General features: G+C 47.7%; 1 protein-coding gene across 3 annotated transcripts in view; it reads left to right on the forward strand.

Annotated features, from left to right (window-relative positions):
* Positions 1-2,734: 2,734 nt before the first annotated feature.
* The window catches only part of ARHGEF9 (Cdc42 guanine nucleotide exchange factor 9), a 286,046-nt gene continuing 265,186 nt past the window's right edge, over positions 2,735-23,594 (forward strand). For 2 of the 3 annotated variants that reach the window (XM_074203780.1, XM_074203782.1), the window contains exon 1: positions 23,271-23,353. The gene's annotated coding sequence lies outside the window, so the exon portion shown is untranslated. Of the gene's footprint in view, positions 2,821-23,270; positions 23,354-23,594 lie in introns of those variants that run through there. The other variant, XM_074203781.1, reaches the window with a different exon arrangement.

Here is a 23,594-nt window from a genome sequence, read left to right on the forward strand (position 1 = left end):
TCAGGAGATTTGCAATTAACTTGATGAAATGCTAGGGTACATGTCTGAGCTTGGCTATCCCAGTGAGAGATCAGACCCACTGCACTGGGTTCACAGTTGGAAGGAAATCCAGAGAGGGGAAAAAAAGGAAGCAGGGAACAGAAGGGGGGGGAGGAGAAGAGAGGAGAGAGAAGAAAAGGGCCAGGAAAAGGGGAAGGGAAGGAGAAGAAAGTTAGAAGAGATAAGAGAGTGAGAGAGAGAGGGAAAACAAGAAAGAGAAAGGAAATGGGAGAGGAGAAACGAGAGGGAAGAACATCAGTGGGTCTCTATTATAATCTAAATGCAGATGATTCCCTGTCTTCAAATCCAGCCCCTGGGATCACTTCTGAGTTCTGATTTCCCAGTATTAATTATCTTCAACTGTTATGTGACACTTAGTAGTCCAGAGCAGAACTCACTATCTCTCCAGAGGTTCTTACCCCTTCTTTCCTCCCAACTTCCCATCTTTTTGTAGGGCAGGACCACCCTCCTACTCACTCAGGTTCACAATGTGCAATCTCCATGTTCTTCACTTTCCACATCTAATCTGTTGTTCCGGTCTGTTGTTTCTCCCTCAGGTCTCCCATGCATCTTCTTGTCTGCATCCTCTCCACCACCACTCTTGTCAGACCATCACCTCTTAATGACTCCTGGTTACTGTGGTCTCCTAAGTGGTCTCCCCCTTCCACATGGTTGCTGAGGTGATTTCTAAAACAAAGGCTTCACCACAGGAGTCCCCCCTACTGTCGAAGTTTTGGACATTTTTTCTTACCTCTATTGTGAAATATAGACTCATCTATTTGGCATTTAAAACTCCTTACTATTTGGTTCTATACACGTTGATGCTTTCATTTAGTTCCTCCCAATAAGACCTAAGTGACATCACACATAACATTTTATTTGGTCTCTTCACTTTTACATTGGCTGATCCCTAATTCATTAGCTTGGGATGCTCTCCTTTTTCACCTGTGGGTCTCAGAATTCCCTAGTTTCCTTTAAAGGCTAGTTCAAGTGTCACCTACATGAGGTCTTTTTCATCTCTCCACCTGCTCTAAAAATAAGGTTGGTGGTCACTTGAAACTGCATTGAGAGTTTTGGGACACTGTGGATTTATTTTGTATTTGCTTATAAAAGCACAAGTTGACTCTTCCCTTAGAACCTTTAATTTCTGTGAAGGCAGGGGTTGGTTTTGGTTCCCAATGTTCAGTGATGTCTGGTGTACAGGAGGAATTTACTAAATGCTGGCTGATTGGGGAAAGAAGGGATTGGGAGGAAAGGAAAAAAGAGAGACTTGGAGGCAGAAGAAGGAAGAAGGGAAAGAGTGAAAAGCACAATGGGAAGCAAGGAGAAGGGAAAAGGAGGCTATGGGGAAAGGGAGGAGAGGAATGGAACGAGGGGAGAAAGAATAGGGGATTTAGAAGTGAGGCAAGAGGGAGATAGAGTAGAAGAGAGAAGTGAGGAGTCAAGCTATGGGGCCAAGGCTAGAGCTCACAAGGTGAACTCGCAGCAAGGTGGAGATGGATTGTGTTCGTGTGTGTGTGTGTGTGTGTGTGTGTGTGTGTGTGTGTGTGTGTCTGTGTCTGTGTTTAATCTCAACTCATATCTCTAAGGGGCAAGAAGAGTCACAGCACATTGTCCACAGCTCCCCATGCTATGGTGCGGGGAGTCCAACTGTTATTGCAGATGAAGAAACGGGCAGGAGGGAAGTGAAAGACGTGCCCACGGAGCTAGTGAAGTGGCAGGGTCAGAACTGGAACCCCAGTCACCGCCTCCCAACCCCAATCAGCTACCTCTGCCTACTAATTGGGAGCAGGAGCCAGAAAAGAAGTCTTGGGGGGGGGTGTAAAACTTCGCAAAGGCCACAGAAAGGCCTGGCAACTTCCACTGAGGCAAAGGGGGAGGGGGAGGGAGGGCAGAGGGGAAGCATGGCCACTGTTTCCATCCGCAAGGCCTGGCTCGGGGCCAAACGCTGCCGCTGCCCTCGAGCCGAGCCGAGCCGAGCCGAGCCGAGCCGAGCCGAGCCGAGCCGAGCCAAGGCCCTTCCCCCCCCCCGCCGCCTGCGCCCCCTCCCCCCTCGCCCTTTGTCATCGCCAGCCTACCTTCCGCCAATTGTGACCCGAAGGGGCGGCCCCGGCAACGGGCAGCCGCGTTCGGAAACGGGCGAGCTCGGCGAGCGATCTAGCCCCGCCCCCCGGCAGCCCTCCTCACAGCTGGCCCCACCGCCCAGCAGGCAGCCGGCGCTCCCTCCGCCCCGGCCTCGGACCCTGCTCCGTCTCTGGCCCCAACTTGGGCCACTCCAGCGCCCCTCCTAGCGCCGCGCCTCCGATGAATGGGGTTCACTTGGCGTCCCCAAGTCGCCGGAGCTTCCACAGTCTCCGGTCGCTTGGCTCGCGAGGCTGCTCAGGGCTCATCGGCCCCTTCGGGGAGTTCTCGGGGCTCGACCGAAGCCCCTTCCACAAAGGACCTCCGGAGGGCAGAAGCGGCCTCCCGCAGTGCCAGCGAAGACTCTGAAGAGGCCTCCGAAGCCCCAAGGCAGCGCCCCGACGGACACCGGGAGAGGGAACGCGAGAGAAACCGAGAAAGAAACCGAGAAAGAGACCGAGAAAGAGACCAGGACCGGGACCGGGACCGGGACCAGGACCGCGGCCGGGAGCGCCATCGACAGCGACACCGAATCCGAGACGAAGACTTGGAAAGAGAACGAGAGCGGGTCCGAGCGAGAGAGCGGGAGCGGGACCAGGAGCGAGACGTAGGAGCCGGAGACCTGGGGCGCCACCACGCGGAAGGACATCATCTGCACCGGTAACCTTGACCCCCCCTGGCCCGTGCACCCCAACCTGGGCTCCTAGGGCCCGGTCTCGGCCGGACTGGAGGGAGGAGAGAGGCAGGGAAGGGGGTGGGGGCGGGAGAGGGGAAGGGGGATGACCCCAGCACCCTGCCTCGGAGCGGGGGAGGGCAAGGCGGGACTACAGACTGATGGGGCTAGGCGGCGTCGGGGAGGTGAATGAAGGAGGTCCCTAGGAAGAGACGCGGTGCCAACACGGCTGATCTGCCTCTGACTGAGGCCAGCCACCCGGGGGAGTGTCCTCCAGTGCTTTTTCCTCAAGGAAAACCTCGTTTCTACAGCCCTGCCGCCCTAAGCTCTTCCTTCCAAGGCATCCTCTTAGCCAGAAGGTAGAACTTTATGGGGTCGAAAGTCTCGCAATTGGGGGCAAAGCCTGCAACCTTCTGGGTCCTTGCCACACCCCCACTCCTGTCTCCGCCCCACACAAGACACCCCTTGGACCCACAATTACATGCTTGGGGGGATGAGACGGTGAGGGCTGCCAAGATTACTCTGACAATTTGAGGCAAAGCTGGCACCCCCTGGGTCTATTCCCCAACCCCCACCCCAGTCTTCCTCCCCCATACACCCTTCTAGCCAGCAGTTACAATTGTAGGGAAAAGGGGACCGGAAGAGCCAAGGTTAATCTGACCATTCAGGGCAAAGCTGGCACCCCCCTGGGTCGTTTCCCATCCCCCACCCCAATCATCCCCCCCAAGAAAACCCTCTTTAGCCAGTAGGTAGAATATTGGGGGTATAAGGGGACAAGATCAATCTGACAATTTGGGGCAAAGCTGGCAACCTACTAGGTCCTTTCCCCACCCCCATTCCTGTCTTCCCACAAAAACACCCCTTTGGCCAGCCATTAGATCTTTGGGGGGTAAGAGGGGTGGCAAAGTTAATCTCACAGTTTGTTGCCAACCTGGCAACCCCCCCTGGGTCATTTCCCCATCACTCACCCCAATCTTCTCCCCCTGAAGAGACCCACTCGGGACAGCAGTTAGAATTGGGGAGGGGGGTCGATGAAGGGGGAAAGATTAATCTGACAATTTGGGTCAAAGCCTGTAACCTTTTGGGTCCTTTCACCACCCCCACTCCTGTCTTCCCCCCATAAGACCCGTTTGGCCAGCAATGAGAACTTTGGGGGTATAAGAGGGTGCCAGGATTAATCATAAAATTCAGGGCAAAGCTGGTACCCCCCGGTTCCTTTCTCCATCCCCCACGCCAATCTTCCCCTCCCCAAGAGACCTTCTCTGCTCAGCAGTTTGAATTGGGGGGAAAATGGAACAAGGGGAGGCAAGATTAATCTCACTATTTGGGGCAAATCCTGCAACCTTACAGATCCTTTCCCCACCCCCACTTCTGTCCCCCCCAATACACCCCTTTGGCCAGCAATTAGAACTTTGGTGGGTAAGAAGATGAGGGGTGCCAGGATTAATCTGACAATTTGGAGCAAACTGGCATCCCCCTGGGTTGTTTCCCCATTCCCCACCCCAATGTCCCCCCCCCATTCGAAGAGACTCTCTCTGACCAGCAATTACAATTGCAGGGAAAAGGGGACGGGGGATGGGGAGAATAATATGAAAATTTTGGGCAAAGCTGGCACCCCCTGGGGTCATTTACCCATCCCCACCCCAATCTCCCCCCCACTCCGAGACTCTCTTTGGCCAGTAGGTAGAATTGGAGGTATGAGGGGGCAAGATCAATCTGACAATTTGGGGCAAAGCTGGCAACCTTCTGGGTCCTTTCTCCAGCCCCACTCCTGCCCCCCCCGAAGACACCCTGTCTGGCCAACAGTTACAATTGGAGGGAAAAGGGTCAAGGGGGACCAAGAGTAATCTGAAAATTTGGGAAAAACTGGCAACCGCCTGGGTCATTTCCCCATTCCCCCGAAATTTACCCCCCCCAAGAGACCCTCTCTGCCCAGCAGTTAGAATTCGGGGCAGAAAGGAGCAAGGGGGGACATGATTAATATGAAAATTTCTGGCAAAGCTGGCAACCCCTCAGGTCTTTACCCATTCCCCACCCCCATCTCCCCCTCCCACCACAAGACCCTCTCTGGCTAGCAGCTAGAATTGGGGGAAGAAGGGAGCAAAGGGGGGGCAAGATTAATCTGACAATTTGGGGCAAAACCAGCAACCTTCTGGGTCCTTTCACCACCCCCACTCTTGCCTTCCCCCTCCCCCAAAAGACAGACCCCTTTGGCCAACAATTAGAACTTTGGGGATTAAGAAGGTGAGGGGTGCCAAGATTAATGTGACAATTCAGGGAAAAGTTGGCAACCCCTTGGGTCATTTCTCCATCCCCCACCCCAATCTTCCCCCCCAATACACCCCCTCCGGCCAACAGTTATAATTAGAGGGAAAAGGGGTCGAGGGGTGGCAAGATTAATCTGAAAATTTGGGGGAAAGCTAGCTACCCCCTGGGTGGTTTCCCCATCCCCACACCAATCCTACCCCCCTCCCAGAGACCTCTTTGGCGAGCAATTAGAATTTGGGGTATTAAGGTGAGGGGTGCCAAGATTAATCTCACAATTTGAGGCCAGCCTGGCAACTCCCTGCGTCTTTTCCCCATCCCTCACCCCAATCTTCTCCCCCCGAAGAGAGCCTCTTGGGCCAGCAGTTAGAATTGGGGGGAGGGGGCAGAGAGAAAGGGGCAAGTTTAATCTGACAATTTGTAGCAAAACCTGTAACCTTCTGGGTCCTTTCCCCACCCCCACTTCTGCCTCCCCCCCAAAAGACCCCTTTGGCCAGCAATTAGAACTTTGGGGGGGTAAGAAGGTGAGGGGTGCCAAGATTCATCTAAAAAATTGGGGCAAAGCTGGCACCCCTTGGGTCGTTTACCTATCCCCCACCCCAATCCTCCCCCACCCCGAAGAGACCCTCTTTGGCCACTAGCTAGAATGGGGGGGGGAGGGGGGCAAGATCAATCTGACAATTTGGGGCAAAGCCAGCAACCTTCTGGATCCTTTCTCCACCCCCACTCTTGTCTCCCTCCTCCCAAGACACCCTTTCTGGCCAACAGTTACATTTGGAGGGAAAAGGGGGTGAGGGGTACCAAGATGAATCTGACAATTTGGGGCAAAGCTGGTACCCCCTTGGTTCTTTCCCCTTTCCTCCACCCCAATCTTTCCCTTGCTCAAGAGATCTGCTCTGACCAGCAGTTAACGATGGGGTAGAAGGGGGTGCAAGATTAATCTGGCAATTTAAGGCAAAGTCATCAAAGTTATGGGTGCTTTCCTCATCCCCACTCCTGTCTTCCCCCCCACAAGTCACCCCTTTGGCAAGTAGTTAGAATTTTGGGGGAGTGAAAATAATCTGACAGTTCCGATCTGGCAACCCCCTGGGTCTTTTCCCTATCCCCCACCCCATCTTCCCCTCCCAGGGAGACCCTCTCTGGCCAGCACTTGGAACTTTGGGGGGAACGGGAGGCTAAGATTTATCTCACAATTCCAGGCAAAGCCCCCCTATGTCACTCCCCCCCACTCCCATTTTCTCCCCAACAGGCTCCTCCTTTGGCCAGCAGTTAGAATTGGGGGGGGGGGGGGGCAGGGGAAGTCAAGATGAATCTGACAATTCAGGGCAAAGTCAACAACCCCATGTGTCGCTTCCCCGCCCCCACTCCTGCCTCCCCCCCAAAAGACCCCTTTGGCCAGCAGTTAGAACTTTGGGGTGGTAAGAGGGTGAGGGGTGCCAAGATTAATCTGACAATTTAGGGCAAAGCTGGCAACCACCTGGCTCGTTTTCCCATCTCCCACCCCAGTCTTACCCCCCCAAAAGACCCTCTCTTGCCAGTTGTTAGAATTTTGGGGGAAAGGAGGCAAGGGGGACAAGATTAATCTGACTATTTGGGGTAAAACTCACAACCTTATGGGTCCTTTCCCCCCCCCCCACGAGACCCCATTGGCTAGCAATAAGAATTTGGGGCCGGTAAGAGGGTGAGGGATGTGAATGTTAATCTGACAATTCAGGGCAAAACTGGCAACCCCCTGCGGTCTTTTCCCCATCTTCCCCTCCCAAGGAGACCCTCTCTGGCCAGCACTTGGAACTTTGGGGGGAAAGGGAGGCTAAGATTTATCTGACAATTCCAGGCAAAGCCCCCCTATGTCACTTCCCCCCCCATTCCCATTTTCTCCCCAACAGGCTCCTCCTTTGGCCAGCAGTTAGAATTGGGGGGGAAGGGGCAGGGGAAGTCAAGATGAATCTGACAATTCAGGGCAAAGTCAACAACCCCATGTGTCGCTTCCCCACCCCCACTCCTGCCTCCCCCCCAAAAGACCCCTTTGGCCAGCAGTTAGAACTTTGGGGTGGAGGGGATGAGGGGTGGGGTCAAGATGAATCTGACATTTTGGGCCAAAGTTGGCAATCCGCAGGGACGTTTCCTCACCCCCCACTCTTGTCATCAATTCCAAGAGACCCCCTTTGGCCAGTATTTAGAACTTTGGCAGGGGTAGGTGTGAGGGAGGCAAGATTAATCTGACAATTCCAGGCAAAGTCTACAACCTCTTGAGTGGTTTCCCAACTCTTGTCACCCTAGCTCTCTTCTTCCCAAGAGAACCCTTTGACCAGCAGTTAGAACTTTGGGGGGGGGGGAGCTGATATGAATCTGACATTTCAGGGCAAAGCTGGGCAACCTCCTGGGTGGTTTCCCTACCACCACCCCTGTGCCCCCCCCCCAAGAGACCCCTTCTGCCAGTAGTTAGAACTTTGTGGAGGGATGGAGAGGGGGTGTAAGATATTCCAATTTGGGGCAAATTCTGTTTTGTTTGTTAATTTCCTTGGCTGGGGCAAGTAGCAGGGTATGGTGGTGGGGGGCAGCCAGCAAGCAACTGCAGGTGAGAAAATGGTAATTAAGGGAGTAAAGTCGAAATGGGAGGGTGTCATGAAGCCCAGATAGGAGCAGCTGTACAGGAAAGCCTAGTGGTCCTTGACCTGCCTTTGCTATTTGTACAGGGTCAAAGTGGCCATAGGGCAGTGGGTTGCTGACTGAAAACCTGCAGGAAGGACTTTTAGGGCATTTAGGAACACCCCCCCCTTCAGAACCCAGTAAGAGGCCAGGTAGGCCCAGGAGAGATGCTTGGGCATCCTTTGGCCCTGTGACTAGGCTAAAAGCCCCCTGATCTGGGCCTTTCTGTTTGGCCAAGGGAACAGGATGTTGAAGACAGCAGAAAAATAGGATTTTTCCAATGCTGGTCTGTTTGGAACACCTCCCCTCCCCCATTTCTTCCTCCCCCAACTGTGATTCCCTGCCCCCCACTTTGATCTCCCCCATAGTTGGAAAGGCTAACTTTGAAATCCTTGGAGCCACTGTTACCCATTCTGGCCTAGGCAGGGCTTTGCACAGTCTTTGCTGTTCCTTACTCTTGTGACCTCAGGCACATCCGGGTCATTCTCTGGACTGCCACCCTTTTCCCCTCCAAGATGAGTGAGGTTGAACTCAAAGATCCCTGCCCTGCTACCTCCTAAAATAAATTCCAACTTTGTTCTATTCTGTTCCAAATATCCATCTGCCTCTATACTCTGGTTTTGGGGACCCTTTGCCTGTTCTCTTACATTTTAAGACCTTGTGGGAAAGGTAATGGAGATCAGGAGGGCCTTGTTGGTATCTGGGTCTTGGGACCCCAAAAGATCTTGAAGCTTCAGGCTCCAAAGAAGACATAGGTCTGTGAATGAGGTCACAAAATTGGGGAAAGGCATCTGGCCTCCCTCAGTCCTCATGGGGAAATCCTGTCTTGAAGGGGTGTTACCTCATTCCTGGATTAAGGAACAGATCCCTCTTTGGATTTCTCCCAAGACCTTTCCTTCCACACAGACCTCTTATGTCACATTGATTCCCAGCCCAAGGTTCAATAGAAACTGGCAGTAGGTCTCATAGGACAAAGCAAATTGAGTAGAAAAACCCCAGACTTTAGAGTTCGAACACTTAGATTCATCTCACCAGATGCTACATCTCAGATGTAGAGCTCGAAGAGACCTCAGAAGCCAGCTAGTCCAGACCTCTCATTTTACAGAAAGGGAAACTGAGACCCACGAGGGGAAGTAACTTCCTTTGGGTCAAAGAGATGGGTGGAATTTAAACCCAGAGCCTCTGACTCCAGAGTTAGTTGTATGACCATGGAGAACATTTTCAACCTATATGATCTTGAGCAAGATCCTTATCTCTGGGCCTCAGTTTCCTCATCTTTAAAATGATCAAGTTGGGTCAGATATATTCTACATCTATGATCTTATAACCACTCTTGTTTCTGCCTCTAAAATGGGGATAATATTTGTGTTTCTCCACCTCATAGCAATGTAGAGAGGAATCATACTGTAAACCTTAAATTTTACCTAGTGAAATGGTGTCTTTTTTGATGGTGTTGTACAGAGTGTAAAATGTATTCACACTGTACAGATGTAGAGATTATAGTTCAGAAGTGGGGAGTGACTTGTACAGGGTCTCACAGTCAGTAATTGACTGAACCCCACCCTATCCCTGGGCTTGACAAGAACCTTGGCCAAGGTGATAATTCTTGAGACTCCTGTTCTGATTAGAGACCTGTTAAGTTCAAAGAACTGGGTTGGTTGACCTACTTTTGGAAATTACCTTAACTGTTTAGATCAAGACTTTGAGACACACCAGTTCCTCCCTCTCTGGGAACAAAAGTAACTCTGGATGGAGAGTTTCTAGTGGTTCCCAATTTCTTGGTTCAAGGATGCTTGGAGTAGTTGGCGGTAGTTTCCATCCCCCCAAGGGGATTCTCAAGGAGACTGGAACTCCTTGAACTATTTAACAGATCCTAAATCTAGAACTGAATGGGGTGCCAGAAGCAATCTGGGCTGATCTCAATTTTAGAGAGGAGGAAATTGAGGCCCAGGGAAGGGCCAGGATTTCCTAAAGTCCCATAAGGTTCTAGAGTTCATCATTCCATCTCTAGTCTTTTAGAGTGTCCAGATACGTTCCATGCCTTTGGATTGGGACTTTTCCTCATGTTTGAAGTATATGAGATTAACCCAAACTTTTCCCCATCTCCAACATCTCCCCATTCCCCTCAATGGACCCGTTGGAGGTAGAATGCACACCCCTCACTTTCAGGACTAACAACATCTTGTGAGAGTAAAGCCAAACCCTCAGCTCTACCACTGATTAGCAATGTAACCTTGGACAAATCACATCTTTCTGAGTCTCAGTTTTCCCTTCTCTGAAAACTGAGACTCCAGTAATCTGGCTACTTGGTGAGAAATTCTTAGCCATGGTAACCAGAGAAAGGAAAGAAGTACAACATAGTCCTCATTCAATCCACAAACATTTCTCAAACACCTGCTGTGTGGACCAAGCACCATCAGATGCTGAGGATAAACAGCCAAAAGGGCACCCTCAAAAAGCTGATATTAGAATAAGGAAGGGTAGGGGTGGCTAGGTGGCGGTAGTGGATAAAGCACCGACCCTGGAGTCAGGAGTACCTGGGTTCAAATCAGGTCTCAGACACTTAATAATTACCTAGCTGTGTGGCCTTAGGCAAGTCACTTAACCCTGTTTGCCTTACAAAAACCTAAAAAACAAAACAAAAAAGAATAAGGAAGGAGGATCCTGGTCACCCACATAAGTGGAAATGTTGGAATTAGTACATATTATGAATATACTCCCACCTCCTTGGGAGTGATAGAAAGCCTACTAGGAGATGGCAGTTGGGCTGAACTTTGAAAGAAGGTAGAACTTCTAAGAGCCAGAGGGGCCCATGCTGTGCAGGTCTGAGGATGACAAGCAGGTTGTTTTGGCTGGCCCCTAGAATGGTGGGCACAAGGGGGTATCCTATGTAACAGATCTGAAAAAGTGGCCTGGAGTCATAGTTGGAAGAATTTTTAATGCTAAACACAAGAGATCGATCTTGATCCTAGTAATGTTAGGGAACTATTGACATTTCTTGAGTAGAAAGGTGACCTAACATTTTCTTAAAATGGATGTATGTTTGTGTAGAGTGAATAGAAGGTGATCTGAGGAACAGGAAAACCAGTGAGAAGGGGAGGTACCAAATGGCACTCTTCTGGGTGGTGCCCCGGGTTCCCAACTCTTCGCTTCAGGTGGAACTACAGTGCTTCCCCCCTTCCCTCATGGCTTTAGGTATGCCTCAGTTTCTTTTTCACTCAGTTCACTCATTCTTTCTCTGCTTTAGGGAACTTTGGCTACTAAACTTGAAGTTACCTCCTCTCTTTGTTGAAAATGTGCTAAGCAATTAGGAAAGTGACCCTCTTTCCCTCCCATTCCTTCTCCATCCCTACCCCAGTCCCTTCTCTCTCCCTCTCCAAGTCTCTCCCTCTCCCTTCCTCCTCTCTGTCTCTGTTTCTGTCTTGTTTCTCTCCCTCCACCAGTCCCCTCCCTCTTCCTCCTTTGCCCCCCCCAATTCTCTTTCTCTCTCTTCTCCCCCACATACACATTGCTTCCTAGTCTACCCTTTCCCTTGGCACCATTTGGTACCACCCTTACACAAGCCATACACACAAACCTATATAGTAATAATGACCATTTAGTCTAGGGAGACCAGTATCTTTTAAAAGAAGTTACAGAACATAGGTTCTTAACAAAAGAGGATTGGTAAAACATTTATGTATCTCTGGGGGGTGGGGGGGCTAGACCCCAGATGGAATTCCCTTGGGTTCCCTGTCTATATCACATGGAGCTGGCTGCTTTAGCCCCATCAGTCAGATGTTCTACTCACTGGTCCCTTAGAATAAGGGCTGAAGGCTCTTGGGGGCAGGCATAGGGAAAGGGACTCCAGCTTCCCTGACTAACTAGCTATGCTCTCCTCTATGTTTCCACACTGAAGCTTTTCTTTATGGCATCTTATATCCTTTCCTCAACAAGCTTGCTCTTGGTACCCTGTCCAGAAACATGACAAGTAAGTTATTGACCATTTTTTTCCTTGAGTGAAAGCACACAGAGAGGAGATAGTTGGGGTGGAGGGAGAGACAGAAAGGCAGAGAGACAGAAGGGTAAGAGAGACAGAGAAATGAGGAAGGGCATGGGGGAAGAGGGACAAAAAGAGGCAGACAGACACAAGATGGGAGAGAAACAGGTTCAGTGTGAAGGGGGAGAGACAGAGATAGACACAGAGGAGAGCAGAGACATAGAGAGACAGAGATGGAGAGAGGGAGAGAGAGAGAGACAAAGAGGAGAGCAAAGACAGATGGGGAGAGAGAGAGGAGAGAGTAAGAGTGAGACAGATGGAGAGACAGAAAAAGACAAAGATGGAGAAGGGTGAGCAAGATATAGAAAGAAAAGCAGAGATAGACACGGATGGGGGGAGAAAGCAGTAGGGATAGAAAGACAGAAAGAGATACAGAGACAGGTTGAGACAAACACTCACAGAGACAAGACAGGGAAGGAGGGAGGGAGGGAGAGAGACAGAGACAGAGAGAAATAGGAAGAGAAATAGGAAAAGAGTGCAAGAGAAGGGAAAGGAGAAGGGAAAGAAAAAGACAGAGAAGGACGGGGAGAGAAAAATGGGAGAGATGGGAGTGGGGAGAGAGGCAGAAACAGGAGGGTAGAGAGAGATAAATACAAAGAGAAAAGAGAGGAAGAGAGAATCAGATATGACACAAAGGAAGTTGAGAATTGAGGGAGAAAATAGTGGAAATAGTGAAAGGAGAGAGAATAGAGGAGGGTGGGGAGGAGGAAGAGATGGAGACCAAAAGGGACAGGGAGGGAAATGGGTAGGGAGCAGAAAAGGAATAAATGGAGAGGGGGAGAGGGAGAGAGAGGAGGGAAAAAGGAAAGACATAAGGAAAAAAAGGGGAGGCAGAGTATGAGAGGCTAGAGAAAGACAGAAATGGATAGAGAAAAGGGAAGAGAGAAACAAAGAAAGGGGGAAGAGAGATAGACGGGGGGGCACAGACAGAAGACAAAAACGGATAGAGAAAAGGGAAGAGAGAAACAAAGAAAGGGGGAAGAGAGATAGACGGGGGGGCACAGACAGAAGACAAAAACGGATAGAGAAAAGGGAAGAGAGAAACAAAGAAAGGGGGAAGAGAGATAGACGGGGGGGGCACAGACAGAAAGGCAGCGAAACTAAGAAGAGGTTAGGGAAGAGAAAGACAAAACAGAAAGTCAGTGACAAAAAGGCAGACAGAGCAGAAGACAGACAACTGGAGAAAGGGAGAAAGAGAGGCAGGGGAAGAAAGGAAGATGAGATGAGGAAGAGAGAGTAGTGTAGTGGGGGAGAGGGAGAGTGAAAGGGAACAGAGAGGTAGTGAAACAAAATGGGAGGAGAAAGGAGACAGAAGAGGTCAGAGATAGAGATAGATACAGAGGAAAAGAGAGATGGAAAGAGGGAAGGGGAGAGATACTGAATCAAAAGAAGACAGACACTAGCTGTGTAGTCCAGGATAAGTCACTTAACCCTGGTTGCCTCATCCAGAGCCATCTCCAGTCATCCTGATTCATATCTGGCCACTGGACCTAGATGACTCTGGAGGAACCTGTTGACTTAGCACAGCACCACCTATTCACAAGCTTGTCATGGCTTCACCTACCTGATGTAGTCATATTCAAGAATGAAGGACAAACCATCCTCCCTGTCTAAACAAAACATCCATCCTCCCTGTCTAACCCACCCTTCTGATTCTCCTTCTTTGAACTCCATTCTTATCACACCCTCAATTGTCTGATCTCCAAGGCTCTTCCCCATTTACTCTATACATTCTTTTTTGTCCTCCTTGCTTCCCTGCTTCTCTCATCTCTCTCTTCCTCCCTCTCTTTTCTCTTTATCTCCCTCATCTCTCTCACCTCTCTTTCTCTCCCTCTGTCTTCTCTGTGTCTCACACTCAGTCTCTCACTGCCTCTCTCCTGTCTCCTGTCTTGCTTCTGCCTCTTCCTCCTCCTCTCTCTCCAACAGTTTCCCTCTCCCCTCTCCCTCCCTGCTTTCTCTCACTCCCACTTTCCCTCTCCTCTGTTTCCTTCCCATTCTCTTCCTCCCTCTCTGTCTGTGTCCCTCCTCTCCTCTCCTCCCCTCTCCTCTCCTCCCCTCTCCTCCCCTCTCCTCTCCTCCCCTCTCCTCTCCTCCCCTCTCCTCTCCTCCCCTCCCCTCTCCTCCCCTCCCCTCCCCTCCCCCTTTCCCCTTCATCCTTTCTTCTTATATTTCTCCCTCTCCCTCTCTATTTTTCTCCTTCTCTTTCTACTTTTGTTTCGCTATCTCTCTATTTCTGTTTCTTTTGTCTGTCTTTCCCATCTCCCATTTCTCTCTTCCCTTTCCTCTTCTCTATTTCTTTACCACTTTTGTTTTCTTATCTTTCTGAGTTTCTGTTTTTTTGATTCTGTCTTTCCCATTTCTCTCTTCCCCGCCCTCCCTTTCCCACTGTCTTCCTCCTCCTCTCTTTGTCTTTCTCCTTCTTTGTCTACTCTTATCTCTCTCCTCCTCCCTTCCCTTTCTCATCTCTTTATCCCACATTCTGTCTTACTTTTTCCTGTTTTTTCCTATCTCTCCCCCTTCATCTCCCTCTTTTATGTCCCCCATTCTCTCCCCATATAAGTCTTGTCTCTCCACCCTATCTCTCCTTCCTCCTCTCCTTTCTCTCCCTCTGTTCTTCTTTTTCTTCCTCCTGCCTCCCTCTCTGCACTTTTTTGTATTCATGTGTAGGGATTTCCTTTAGATCCATGCTGCATGGTACACTATTAAATCTCAAAATTGCACTGAGACTTTTGGGACATATTTTATCTCTCATTCCAAGTAAACTAATTGTAAATAGAAATTATTTCATTCTCTATACTCAGGGGAGGCAGAGGATGAGAGGCTAGAGAAAGACAGAAATGGATAGAGAAAAGGGAAGAGAGATAGAAACAAAGAAAGGGGGAAGAGAGACAGTGTCTGGTAGCACTTCGCAAATGGTAGGTGCTTCATAAATGCTTATAGATTGGCTGAATCCAGAAGACAAAAGGTAGTTGTAGATATAAATGAAAGAAAGCTCCCAGATTGTCTGGGAAGAGACAAAGAAGGGAGTTGGCATTGCCTCATTATATCCAAAGACCCTAGCCAGAAAGAGTGTTTTGTTCAATTGGTCATCTCTTATTGTGGTGTCCATACCAAGTATTGACCAAGAAATTATCTAGAAAAGAAATGAACCTTATGGATCAAAACCAGTTGTCAGTGATGAAGAGGTAGAGAAATGTTCCAGAAAGTTCAGTAAAACCTTCCTAGTTAAGTCAACATAGGTATCTTTGATGCCCATATGAATGGGGAAGATGTCTCCCTCCCCACTAAAGGGAAGAAATAGGGATCAGAAATAAGAAAGACCAAAAACCTTTGTAGCATGAAGGGAACAAGTATTTAATACATGCCAACTGTATACCAGACACTTACAAATATTATCTCATTTGATTCTCATGACAACCCTGGGAAGTCAGTGCCATTATGTTCCCCATTTTACAAATGAGGAAATCAAGGCAGATCTAAGTCAGGTGATTTGCCCAGGATCACTAACAAGTGTCTGAGCCACATTTGAATTAAGTCTTCCTGACTCCAGACTGAGGCTCTGGGCATTATGGCGCCCCCTAGTTGCCCTTGTTTCTAGAAAAGAATTAGAAGACAGATATCACTAGTATTGAATTACATTACAAAAAATAAAATTGGCTTATTATTCATATTATAATCATTCCTGACCCAGTGGATTATGTAAAATTGGACCAAGAACTTGTTAGAGCAAAGTTTGAAATGGATACAGAGTTAGAAGGATAAAATTTATGAAGGGCAATTGAAACAACTCCAACCTGACCTCCTTGAACTATTTAAATTGATTATTACCCTCATAAAATGGTGCTAATAATAGCACTCACCTCCTAGGTAGAATTATATATACACATGTACATGTGTGTGCATATTGACACACATGTATATGTCTATACATGCATACAGACCCAACCAGTATGACCTAGGTGTGTGTGTATATATGTGTGTGTGTACATATATTATACTTGTTTATACACATGTATAAATGTGTGTTTTCATGCACACATGTGTATATAAATGTATTATGTATGTGCATACATGCATAAAGCAGTCAAGTCACTGGTCTAATGTCACCATATTAGCCTAATGCTAATCTCACTAGTGCTGATGTCACCATGCTAATAGATAAGCTTATTGAGTAGAGGAGAGATTGGAAGGGCAGTCTCTTGGAGGTGATCCAGTGTGAGAACATGGCAGAATAAATGTTCAAGGGATCTGAGGTAGGGAAAGATAGCAAAGGTGGGAAAAGAATCTTGAGACTTGTTGTCACCAAGAAAAGATGAGTGAGAGAGTGTTCACATCTCCCAACCCTCCTTTCTATAGAAATAGGCAGGCTTTCACAAGAGATCACTTCACAGGAGACCAATCTTTACAATCTTTTTAAAGATCTTGTAGAGAATAAAAGATCCCACTCTGGTTATTAGAGCTTTGTTAATCATCCTAAGAAATTAAAAGTGCCTCTGCCCAGATTAGGTTATGGATGACCTCTAGGACTCATCCCATCAGGCAACACTGCAAATGGGCAGTGAGTTGGGCCCAGAATTGAAAAAAATAGGGAGAGGAAAATGGATTGGATTGCCTTGGAGAAATTGCTAAATTCTTTTAAGGATCCTGAGCTTTCCCCAGAAATATTCATCTTTTTTATCCTTAAGATATTATTTGATTGTGAGTAATGAAATTAGTAAATTTCACTGAGGGGGGCAAAGAGAAGGTACTTGAGAACATGGGTAAGCTATACCATCATTCCGAACAAGGAACCACAAAGAGGAAGCAGAGAAAGGATGTCACCAAAGAAGTTGGACTAGTAGCTAGGGGAAAATTAAGGGAGATACCTAGCATGGAGGACATGGACAGAATGGGCAGATAAGAATGTCTTGGGATCTATAACCCTGGAGGGAAGAACACCCTCATTAAAAAGATTCTGATCCATCTGACTCCCCCTGGGTCAAGAGAGGGAGTTAAGGTTTAACTGACAGCTCCAGTGTTCCATATTCTGAGGTCCCTTCCAGCTTTAGCATTTTATGGTTCTGGGAGCTGACTCCCTCCCTTATCCTCATGTTGTCTGATACCAAGCAAGTGACTTGACCCAGGGTCACCACTGGAAAGTATCTGAGGTGAAATTTGAACTTCCTGACAAGTGCCACCATATCTCCCTAAGAATGTACAGTGCCACCATATTTCCCTAAGCCTCAGTTTCCTCACCTGAAAATGTGATACATCCCTAAGTGTAATAAATAATGCATGGGTTATTGTGAAGAAAACGTGCTTTGCAAAACTTAAAGTTTTAGAGAAATGTAATCTTTTATAGTTATTACTATTATAGATGAAGATAGAGAGGAAAAAGGAACAGAAAAACAACTTAGAAGCATTAGAGTTGGAAGGAATTTTGTCTTCTCTGGAGCCACTTGGTTTAGGGCTAGAAAAGGACTTGGGGTCATTGAAGCCAACTCCCTCCGTAGCCTAAAAAACTTAATGTGACTTATCCAAGGTCACACACTTTATTCCTCCCTCCCATTTTAGTGATGGAGAAAGTGAGAGGGAGGGGAACAACACAGTTCCAAGCAAGCCAGCTTTGCTTCTGGGACTGCAGTAGCGAAGGGAAGGGAGGAGAGTGATAGGAGAGGGATGGCTCAGGCCCTTGCTCTGCCCTAAGTGACTGAGATTAAAGGAGGACTCATTTTGTATTCTTCCCCTGCCCCCCATCCTCAGGGGCAGACCTTTAGAGGAGCTGAATGATGTAGCCAGGGGCTGGGGCTTAAGTGTCCCAGCCTGTCCCAACAGGCTTTCAATTGAACCTAAGCAGGAAGAAAAGCCTTCTCCCATTGTTCTCCAGCCCTTTAGGGTTGGGACAGAATGAAGGGGCTGGGTGGGACCCAGGATTCTGGAATCTCAGATATTGCAAAGGAACTAGGGGGATCCTTTTCTGTTCTATTGGAGTTCAGGTGTGAGGGGGTGTATAACATTAATGCTGCCATCTTCCTATCTCCTTATAGCTCAGGGTCCCTGAATTGAGTGCCCCATAAAGGCCTCTGGTTTTCACAGTTGGGTTTCACACCCACCCCAGTCAGAGCTCCTGTCCCCTCAGTTTCCCTGCTCAGATAGGTAGAAAGCATTGAATTAGCTCAGTTTGCATCCCCATAGGGGTGGCTCTCCTAGAACAATCTGGTTCATTGCTGTCAACATTTAGCTTCCTAAGGCAATGGGAATATAGAGATGAAGATGAATTAGGCCTTGCCCTCAGACAGTTTAGCTCTAGGAAGGGGATACAGGACTGTGTCTAAGTAGGGGTGGGCGTGGGGGTGAAGGGAAGAAGAATAACATTTTCTGATTCAGGCATTTCGTAAATGCCTCCTATATGCTGTGTTCTCTGAATACACAATCAAAAGTGAGGCAGTCTGTTAAGGAGCTTCCATTTTACTTGGGGCGGGGAGGAGAAGGTACAACATATTCACAGGTAAGTACATATAAGAGAGACTTTCAAAATTCATTAAGTTTTAATAGTTACAAATTCAGGGTTTTGGTATATTGTACATAGAGATCTCAGGTTCACTCTCTCTGTCTCAATTTGTCTTTCTCTCTTGTCCTGCCTATCTATCTAGTATCTTTTAACTATCTGTCTACCTCTCTCTCTCCCTCCTGTCCAACCTATTTGGCTAGCATCTTTCAGCTATCTCTCTGGCTCTCTATCTTTCTGTCTCTGTCTCTCTCAGTGTGTCTGTTTCTTTCTCTGCCTCTCTCTCCCTCCTATCCAGCCTGTCTAGCATCATTCATCTATCTTCCTGTCTCTGTTTCTCTGTCTGATTCTGTTTCTCTCTCTGCCTCTGTCTCTCTCGCCCCCTTCTGTCCTATCTGTCTCTCATCTTTCAGCTATCTGTCTTTCTATCTCTCTGCCTCTGTCTCTCTCCCTCCCTCCTGTCTAACTTATCTGGCTAGCATCTTTCATCTATCTCTCTGGCTGTGTTTCTTTTCTGTGTGTATCTGTATCTATCTGTCTCTGTCTCTGTCTTTCCTTCACTTCTTCCTCCTTCCTGTCCAACCTATCTAGCATTTTTCATCTGTATATCTGTCTCTGTAAAGGAAATAGCCAGTGATTAGGGAGTGATCCTAATAAGCTGGGGAATCAGGCAAGGCTTCCTGAAGGGGGTTGTACTAGAGATGAGCTGTGAAGAGAACCCAGGGTTCTAAGAGACAGAGGTCAGGAGGGAAAGGATTCCAAGTGTGGAATACATCCTGTGCTAAGGCCTAGAGGCTGGAGATGAAATGTCTTCTATAAGGAACAGCAAGGGCAAAGGGGATACTGTGGAAGCTGTGACATCAGCCTGGAAACAGGCCAGAGCTCATTTGTGAAGGCTTTTAAATAGTGCTAAATGAGGAGTTCAAATGAATATCTTAAGTCCTAAGGACACGGGGAGCCATTGAAGCTTTCTGAGCAAGGGACTATCAATTTGTCTTGTGGTTTCTCTGCAGGCTGGAGTCTTGCTAATCACCAGGGCAAAAAGTATAAACAATGAGGATTGAGGGGCTCCCCAAGGAAAGGCAAAGAAAATATGTCCCCCAGGCCCAAAATATCAGAATAAGAAGGACCTTTTGAGTTTGAGACCATCTGGTCCAACCACCTCCTCCTAAAAAGGATGGAACCAAGGCCCAAGATCTTAAGGTCACGTAGCTATAGACTGCCCAGTTTCAAACAGCTTGTAGGTTCTATGACTAGCTCAGATCCCCAGAAGATAGTGGAGGAACTTGCTGAACCTACCAGGAAGCAGAAATTACTTCCTCACTTTTCCCTACCCTGTGATTACCCCCCCCATATTCACACTACCCCATTTCTCTTACATGTACTTCTCCTTCCTGTAAGAGCCCTGCACATAAGAACCAGTACAGAAGGAAACTTCAGGCCACAAAGGAGGCTGTGGAAACTGGAGGGCAGACCTGCCCCATCCTGTCCCATCCTGGCCTGTTCACCAGCCCCAGCTGGCGGGGAGAGAGCCGGCAGACCAGTTCAGTGAGGTCTCAGGGAGTGGGTGGTAAGCAAGGCTGTTCAGCCAGAGCCCAGGCATGCTGGCAGCCCTGCCAGAAGCTCAAGGATCCAGCTGGACCTGTAGCATCTCGAAGGTTCCAGCAGGAACAGTGGCTGCATCTCCTCCCCTTTGGCCTGGCAAGAGGCAAGGGCCCTGAGGGCTCAGAGAGTATAGTGAAGCCATGGTTGGGTCTAAGTGGGAGTGAATGACAGAGAGGAGAGATTAGAAGCTGTGGAGTCTGAACTTGTTCTAGAGGTAGGGAAACTGAGGACTAGACTGGGGAAGTGATTTTTTCAAGGTCAAACACTTGTCAGTGGCGGGGCAAGAATATAACTTTGGAATTAGAAGGGACTTCAGAGGACATCTAGGCCTGCACCCCACTCATTTTATGGAGGAGGAAACTGAGATCTAGGGAGGGGAAGTGGCTTGTCCAAAGTCACATATGGAATAATATCAGAGGCAAGATTTATACCCAACCTCAGAAAGCAGCAACTCTTCCTGTCCTGATTCTGGTCACTTCCTGTTCTGATTCTGGCCACTTCCTGCCCTGATTCTATTCACTTCCTACCCTGATTCTGGCCACTTCCTGCCCTTTAGCCCCCTTCCACAAAAGACTCAACTGTCTTCCTGGAGCTCTCTACTCACCTAGAGATTGGTGGCCTCAGTTACCAGAAGACCTGGGACTTCTTGGCAATTTACTGGGTCCTGGTCTGCTTAAAGGAGACACCCTTTTGCAGAAAGCTGCCAAGGAAAAGTCATGCCTAGTTTCTCCTCTTTGAGTTATGTGGAACCTCCTTGAAAATTCCCATCCAGTTGGTATCATCTGAGAACCTACTTTGTGGTTCTAACTACTACATAGTTAGTCCTGTTGTTATGAGAGGAGAGTAATCTCTGAGGCAGGAGACCTGAGGCTTGCCAGTCTTCCCTTCCCTGGTCTGCAGTTTGCAGAGGAATTCATGTAAAATAGGGGAGTGGGATTCAAAGGTCTCCAAGGCTCACTTCATCTCTGGTTCTAGGATCCTATGGCAGTTTACACAATGTAGGTCGAATAATGAGGAATGCTGGCACTATCTGAAGACAGAGAAAGGGGTATTGTGGATTAGGGAAAGCAAGGCAGGACATGTGGTCAATGAGCTTCCATTTCCCCACCTGTAAGTTACAAATAACAACATGTATCTTGTTGTCAATAGGTATATTTTCATATGATGTACTCCCAATGCCCTCAGAATATTAGCTCCTTAAGAACAGGCTTAGAAGGGCTGCTTAATTTTTTTCTGTCTTCCTAATGCATGATCCTGCCATATAGTAGGTATACATCAATGTTTGTTGAATGAATATCTGATGACCAACCTCTCAGGGGTGTCATGAGAGAAAGAACTTTTGTTAGTCTCTTACTATTGGAGGAGGCTCCCGAGGACCCATTTAGGCCTAGAGGGAGGGAGAGGTCCTGATGGGCTGGGGTATTCAGGAGGTACTTTGGGGAGGGGAGGGAGCTCCCTTTGGGGCCACTGCTCTCCTGCCTTTAGGGTTAGGGAAGAGACAGGACAAGGTGGGACCCGAGGTTGTCATTTTGGTTTGGCTGTTTTCCTTCATTTTTCTGTTTGTATTCTCATCTGGGCAGCAGCTCTGAATATTAGCTTACCATGTTTTCATTCATTTGAAAGAAGTTAATGAAAGCCTTTCTTATTAGTTTATACAAATATAAACCTTCTCTTTGCCCTGTCACAAACCTGAGTCCCAGTCCTGGGGAGCTTGTGGAATTGAAGGAAGTGAAATTTGGGGGAGTTTTTTTTGGGGGGGGAGAAAAGGAATACCAATGACCTCAATTCCTGGGCAATCCCTACTGGTCCCCAGTGGCTAAAGCTGGCTCTAGGAGCCCCTTCCAAGTTTTTTTTTTGTTTTTGTTTTTTTTTAGTTTTTGCAAGACTTAAGGGCTTAAGTGGCTTGTCCAGCGCCACACAGCTAGGTAATTATTAAGTGTCTGAGGCTGGATTTGAACTCAGGTACTCCTGACTCCAGGGCTGGTGCTCTATTGAGACAGTAGCCTAAGATTTAGATTTTGTCCAGCAGAGGGCAGTGGTGTGGCGTTTCCTGGCAGCCTTCTGGACACAACCCCCTTCTCAATGTGGGATCTTCCCATCCCACTATGTCTACTGCTTTATCTGATGCTATCGTTTCCCAGGTACCTGTGGGATGATGGCAGGGTCCTTAGAAGTGTGTGTGTTGGGGAAGAGAGATTTGAGCCCCTAAAGAACTCCTTCAGTCTTCCCTACCTTTGAATCTCACCCCTTGGCTTTCTACTTTGCCTTTGTAGACTATCTGCATTCCCCTGAACCCACCAGACTCAGAAGGCAAGTTGCAAAAGGGAAACTCGAGGCAGTGAGATTAATCAGGGCAAGATGTGCTAGTAACTCCATGCATAGAGGGAAAGAAGGGAGCAGATTCAAGAGATGCTATAAGGAATCTTAAAGTCTAGACATGTGAATGGAAACCAGGTGTCATTGAGAGAGAAGAGTAGTCTCCAAACTCTATTATGCCTTTTAAAAAGTTTATAATCAATTCAACTTGTTACTTTCAAAACTCTCAAGTTTATCTGTTTCCTTCCAACCTTCCTTCTCATCTGTATATTTAAAAATGCTTCATTGGACCTTTTTTCTTTAATTATTTTAGGGGGAGGGCAACATTATCTCTAGTCCCTGTCCCTCAATAAAGCAATGAAAAAAGAATTACAAGACTGTCAGCAAACATGCAGAATCAAACATAATATATTCCTATGTTGGCCATGTCCAAAAATGTATATCGCATTCTGCTCTTAGAGTCCAATCCCCTCCATCTGGAGGTATGAGTAGCTTGAGTTACTGGGTCTTTGAACTTGCTCTCTGCCCCCCTCCCCCATTCCTCTGCCTATAGAAGTAGGTACTGATTAGTGTGAGTACCCTGATGTGATCACATGTATATATTGGAATTCATGCTCTGAAGTAATAATGCAATTACATTTAATTATATATTATTAAATATGGTCATTGGTTCCAGCTCAATGATAATATATAGTGTCAATCCAAAATTGTGCCTATGCCTCAGGGAATGTGTCATTCATACTGATTGGGAGGGACCTAACTATGTAATTTCAAGTTTCCTTAAAAACTGGGCCCTATTGGGCAAAGCTTTTCCTTATCCCCTCCTTTGTTAATGACTTCCCACTCCCAAATTAATATACAAACCAAAAAAACTTTGTCTTTTTTTTGGTCTTTTCTGTTGGGCAGTAGGGTTAAGTGACTTGTCTAAGTTCATACAGCTAGTAAGTATCAAGTGTCTGAGGTCAAATTTGAGCTCAGGTCCTCTTGACTCCAAGGCCAATGATTTATCTACTGCAGCACCACCTAGCTGCCCTAAAACCGCTTTGTCTTTACTTATACTTGTGTTGTTTCTACCAGTAGGTTATAAGCAACTGAAAATCCAGGGACCATCTGAATTCTGCCTTTGAGACTTCGGGATTCCAACAGTGCTGGTCACATAGTAGGTGCTTTAGATAACTACTTTTTTTATTCTAGATTGATGGATGATTCTTGGGTGGTAAGTCTGGGTGACCAGAAGAATGGGGAAGGGGTGTACCCTTAACAGAGATGGGGAAGTTAGGAAAAGGGGAAAATAGAATGAGGGTATTTTAGACATGAGTTATTTGGAATAGTGTACGTCCAATGGGAGGGTATGGGGGGGCATTACCTTTCCAGCAACCCAGTGTGTTCCCCTTTTATAT

Source organism: Macrotis lagotis, chromosome X (genome assembly GCF_037893015.1).
Source record: "Macrotis lagotis isolate mMagLag1 chromosome X, bilby.v1.9.chrom.fasta, whole genome shotgun sequence".
NCBI lineage: Eukaryota > Metazoa > Chordata > Mammalia > Peramelemorphia > Peramelidae > Macrotis > Macrotis lagotis.